The sequence below is a fragment of the Mya arenaria genome, chromosome 14 (assembly GCF_026914265.1).
Source record: "Mya arenaria isolate MELC-2E11 chromosome 14, ASM2691426v1".
Taxonomy (NCBI): Eukaryota; Metazoa; Mollusca; class Bivalvia; order Myida; family Myidae; genus Mya; species Mya arenaria.
Window position 1 is genome coordinate 39,450,213 of NC_069135.1, and position 6,148 is coordinate 39,456,360.

Below are 6,148 nucleotides of genomic sequence, written 5' to 3' on the forward strand. Positions count from 1 at the left end.
CAATGCTTACATGAAGGTCGTCTTTAAGGGAGTAAAGGGGTTTAACCCAAACAATGCTTACATGAAGATCGTCTTTAAGGGAGAAAAGGGGTTTAACCCAAACAATGCTTACATGAAGATCGTCTTTAAGAGAGTAAAGGGGTTTAACCCAAACAATGCTTACATGAAGGTCGTCTTTAAGGGAGTAAAGGGGTTTAACCCAAACAATGCTTACATGAAGGTCGTCTTTAAGGGAGTAAAGGGGTTTAACCAAACAATGCTTACATGAAGGTCGTCTTTAAGGGAGTAAAGGGGTTTAACCAAACAATGCTTACATGAAGGTCGTCTTTAAGGGAGTAAAGGGGTTTAACCCAAACAATGCTTACATGAAGGTCGTCTTTAAGGGAGTAAAGGGGTTTAACCCAAACAATGCTTACATGAAGGTCGTCTTTAAGGGAGTAAAGGGGTTTAACCAAACAATGCTTACATGAAGGCCGTCTTTAAGGGAGTAAAGGGGTTTAACCAAAACAATGCTTACATGAAGGCCGTCTTTAAGGGAGTAAAGGGGTTTAACCAAAACAATGCTTACATGAAGGCCGTCTTTAAGGGAGTAAAGGGGTTTAACCAAAACAATGCTTACATGAAGGTCGTCTTTAAGGGAGTAAAGGGGTTTAACCAAAACAATGCTTACATGAAGGTCGTCTTTAAGGGAGTAAAGGGGTTTAACCAAACAATGCTTACATGAAGGTCGTCTTTAAGGGAGTAAAGGGGTTTAACCAAACAATGCTTACATGAAGGCCGTCTTTAAGGGAGTAAAGGGGTTTAACCCAAACAATGCTTACATGAATGTCGTCTTTAAGGGAGTAAAGGGGTTTAACCAAAACAATGCTTACATGAAGGTCGTCTTTAAGGGAGTAAAGGGGTTTAACCCAAACAATGCTTACATGAAGATCGTCTTTAAGGGAGAAAAGGGGTTTAACCCAAACAATGCTTACATGAAGATCGTCTTTAAGAGAGTAAAGGGGTTTAACCCAAACAATGCTTACATGAAGGTCGTCTTTAAGGGAGTAAAGGGGTTTAACCCAAACAATGCTTACATGAAGGTCGTCTTTAAGGGAGTAAAGGGGTTTAACCAAACAATGCTTACATGAAGGTCGTCTTTAAGGGAGTAAAGGGGTTTAACCAAACAATGCTTACATGAAGGTCGTCTTTAAGGGAGTAAAGGGGTTTAACCCAAACAATGCTTACATGAAGGTCGTCTTTAAGGGAGTAAAGGGGTTTAACCAAACAATGCTTACATGAAGGCCGTCTTTAAGGGAGTAAAGGGGTTTAACCAAAACAATGCTTACATGAAGGCCGTCTTTAAGGGAGTAAAGGGGTTTAACCAAAACAATGCTTACATGAAGGCCGTCTTTAAGGGAGTAAAGGGGTTTAACCAAAACAATGCTTACATGAAGGTCGTCTTTAAGGGAGTAAAGGGGTTTAACCAAAACAATGCTTACATGAAGGTCGTCTTTAAGGGAGTAAAGGGGTTTAACCAAACAATGCTTACATGAAGGTCGTCTTTAAGGGAGTAAAGGGGTTTAACCAAACAATGCTTACAAGAAGGTCGTCTTTAAGGGAGTAAAGGGGTTTAACCCAAACAATGCTTACATGAATGTCGTCTTTAAGGGAAAAACATGACAGGGACGGCGGAATTCCGTGAAGGTGTATAACCTAAAAAATGATTACATGAAGGTCGTCTTAATGGGAGAAAAGTGGAACAACCTTACCAATGCTTGCACGAAGGCCGTCTTTAGGAAAAAGAACATGAACGGGACGGCGGTAAACCTTGCAGGGGTATAACTTAAATAATGCTTACATGCTGGTCTCAACTAAGGGTATTGATTACATACTATACAAAGCATTTTTGTCAGATTTAAATTATTTTAATCACAAACTTAACTAGTTATACATGTATGTACACACAATCCGGCTTGATGCCTCTTAGACGGAGAGTAGCGAATACAAACAAACAAATACCATAATTTTAAAAAGACTACAGGGGCTAACCCACTATCCAACAATTTAGCAAATATCCCGTTTAGAGGCTTTACAGACACCAAACTAGAGACACACAGCGTCACAAAACAACAGACAGACTACATGAAGTCGTACATCAACATATCTGTATTTCTAAATGTTGGGTGTGATCACCTTGGAACGGTCAGCGAGACAGGAGTTCCGATAATCTACACTTAAAGTTTAATTAAACTACTCGGCTATCTCAGGCAATCTCGGAAGGTAATATTTCTTTGGATAAAAGCCGAGCGTGTTCCGATTGTTGAGTAATAGTCGAGTGCGTTCCGACTGTTGAATTATAGCCGAGTACGTTCCGAATGTTGAATAATAGCCGAGGGTATTCCGACTGTTGAATAATAGCCGAACGTGTTCCGACTGTTGAATAATAGCCGAATGCGTTCCGACTGTTGAATGATAGCCGAGTGCGTTCCGACTGTTGAATCATAGCCGAGTGCGTTCTAACTGTTAAATAACAGCCAAGCGCTTTTCGACTGTTGAATTATTGCCAAGCGCGTTCCGACTGTTGAATGATAGCCGAGTGCGTTCCGACTGTTGAATCATAGCCGAGTGCGTTCTAACTGTTAAATAACAGCCAAGCGCTTTTCGACTGTTGAATTATTGCCAAGCGCGTTCCGACTGTTGAATTATAGCCGAAGACGTTCCGACTGTTGAATTATAGCCGAAGACGTTCCGACTGTTGAATAATAGCCGAGGGTGTTCCGACTTTTGAATAATAGCCGAGAGTATTCCGACTGTTGGATATGATAGCCGAGGGTATTCCGACTGTTGAATAATAGCCGAGGGCGTTCCGACTCTTGAATAATAGCCGAGGGTATTCCGACTGTTGAATTATAGCCGAGTACCTTCCGACTGTTGAATAATAGCCGAGTGTGTTCCGACTGTTGATAATAGCCCCTAGTGCGTTCCAACTCTTGAATAATAGCTGAGGTTATTTCAGTTGGATACGAAATTACTAGATATCCCACGAATCATTGTAAATTCCTTCAAGAAGTGTCGTATAGATTCCATCTTCTAGCTTCTTTTTGCACTTGCAGTCGATAAAGAAAATGACTATCTGAAAACAACAACAAAAACATAACATGGATATATAATCCGTCGAGACCGAAAAGAGCGTAATAAATGTATTTGATAAAAACAACAACATCACCAACAACCATACAACAACATCTAAATATTAACATTATTTTATTTTTAATGACTGTGACTCTTTAACACATTTATACCCTCAGACACTGAGGTTTTATTACACTGAGATTAGTATTGCATAACTAAATGTAATAATAGTAGTATTGCATAACTAAATGTAGTACTATTAGTATTGCATTACTGAATGTAATAATATTAGTATTGATAACTAAATGTAATAATATTAGTATTGCATAACTAAATGTAACAATAAATTAGTATTGCATTACTTAATGTAATAATATTAGTATTGCATAACTCAATGTAATACTATTATAATTGCATTACTTTAAATGTAATACTATTACTATTGCATTACTTAATGTTATAATATTAGTATTGCATTACTATATGTTATAATATTAGTATTGCATTACTAAATGCAATTATATTAGTATTGCATTACTTAAAGATGCTCTCTTACTCCCAAATAAGATTTACCACAATTAATTCAATTGTTTTGATATACCAAAAAGGATGAAGAAATGTCGAAAGCAATGGTTCGTTTAAAGAAAACCGAGTTTAATTTAAAGAAAGGTCCAGAAAACATGATATTTCTACCTTATGAGACCATAGCAGATCACAGTAAATCTTTTAGCATTCACCAATCATTTAATATTTTAGCGTTTTCAGCTATTAAAAACACGGTTATTATCATGTTATCAGTAACTGATATTCACCATAAATGCATTATGTTTGCTATGCTTGTGTATGTATTGATTTTGAATAAGAGTGTCACTTTAATAATAATATACCTCGTAGAAACCCACAAATTCGTATTCCAATTTCTGTACAGCGTAGTTTTAAAAGGTAATAAGTAGCGGGTCCGTGGTCAAGTGGCAAGACACAAGGGGTCGCACGTTCGATCCCCCGCCTCAACCCTAACAAAAATTACCGGTCTCCCGTTAAACGGTGGTCCCGTATGTCAGTGCTATATACTGGTGCCCGGTGCACGTTAACGAGCCATGGTAGCTCTAACCAGGGTAACAACATGTATGTTCACTATGGCCCACACCCTATAAGGTCTTATGCGCACACTGGGTCCGACGCCAATGGATAAATTGCGGTTGCGTCGTAAAATAAACGTTCATACCCCCTACCAAAATAGGTTATGAAAAGTCGCGTCCAGAAGCCGCTTAAGAACTGACGCTAGTGCATCAGCATGCTGTGTTGAAATTGGAATATTTTTGAAGCCTGAAGGGTGAACTAAAGTCCATGAGAATACTACGGTTGTGTTACACCGATGAATGACATGGCCAGGTTAATGGAGGCCGGCAGAGCTCTGTGCACGTCACCTAGGCTCAGATTGCATGTTGCAACGTATCATACCCAATGGAGGTTCAGAGCCCCCCGGCTATGAAATAATAATTCATTATTATGAGTAATAATAAAACACTTACCGCCAGCCACATGGTGATAAAAGAGGACAGCGCCAAATAGAAGGAGACCCCAATTTTCACCAGCGGATAAATGGAAACAAATCTGACGCATCCTCCGAATATCAGGAAACCTAGAGGAAACATTTTAGATGGCAATGGGTCGATTATTCAAAAGTTTGTTAAAGTTAACAATGTTGTTAATTAAAGGTCATCGTTGTTAACTTGAAAATCGTTACTGTACTGGAATTAAAGGATATACTTGTGATCTGCGGTATTTGTAACAATATTTGAAACAACTGTTTCAGCTGTACTTGGTTTATGCAATGACATGAGCACATCATACAATATTTCACCTTTTAAAGTTAACAACGATCCTGTTAACAACGTTGTGAACTTTATCAAAGTTCTGAACAATCGGCCCATTGAGGAATCCCGTGTGACAGTGCCGTAAACTATCTGTTTCACGTTAAAGAACTAAAGTAGCTCTATTAAAGGCCTAGTTTAAGGAAAATTTGACATGACAACCCCATGCTGTGCATCTCCTGCTTATTGCACTGATGTCACACTAGGGGCCAATTTCCCACTGATAGTCCGATAGCGTCGTAAAATAATCGTACACAAACAGAGCCGACTGTACAGAACTTTGTTAAAGTTAACATCGTTGTTAAATTTCAAATCATTATTTCTCTATAGATAATTATTCTGTACATTTGTGATCCGCGGTATTTCTGACAAGGGTTGAGACAGCTGTTTCAGCTGTATCTGTTTTATTTGAACATATGCGCATATCATAAAATAGTTCACCTTTTCAAGTTAACAACGATGCCGTTAACAACGTTGTTTACCTTAACATAATTCTGAACAATCGGCACTGTGTGTCATCCGAGGGCGAGTTGTTAGATTGTGACGTCATTTTGATATACTCAAGTCAAGTGTATATATAAGATAGAAACAGGGCATCCGTTAAAGGAAGTTTGGAAGTATATCACTCCTTAGAAATGGGTTAAAACTTCCAGAATTGATTCTTTGAAACTTCCATGAATTTGAAAAAAACTTCCAAAGTTGAAAGCTTGGAAGTTCAAAATATCAAAACCTTTTGTCAATATTAATCTTTTGGTCATAATTTCTATCAGTTTAAATGCTTTAGGTAAAATTAATTAATATAATATAAGTATGTGAAACTGGCAAGTTAAAGTTGCAAATTATTTGATTTTTAATGTACTTGTTGAAAAATAATTGAAAACAGATATCGTATTCGGGAGACTTGACTTAAACTTCCACATTTCAGTATAACACTTCAAAAATTGATGGACAGGAAGTTCGTACTTCCGGTTTCAAATTCTTAATGGAAGCCCTGTTTAAGTGCGCGTACCAGGCGAAGAGCCTGTTTGGGTTTATAGCAAATGTGTGGCCATGGAGTTTGTTAAAGTATTTAGAATCCCTGATATACGGCACTATTGAAATCCTATTTCTTTCTTAATCTAATGTTTATCTTTCGGAAAAATATTTCTACATTTATAAAT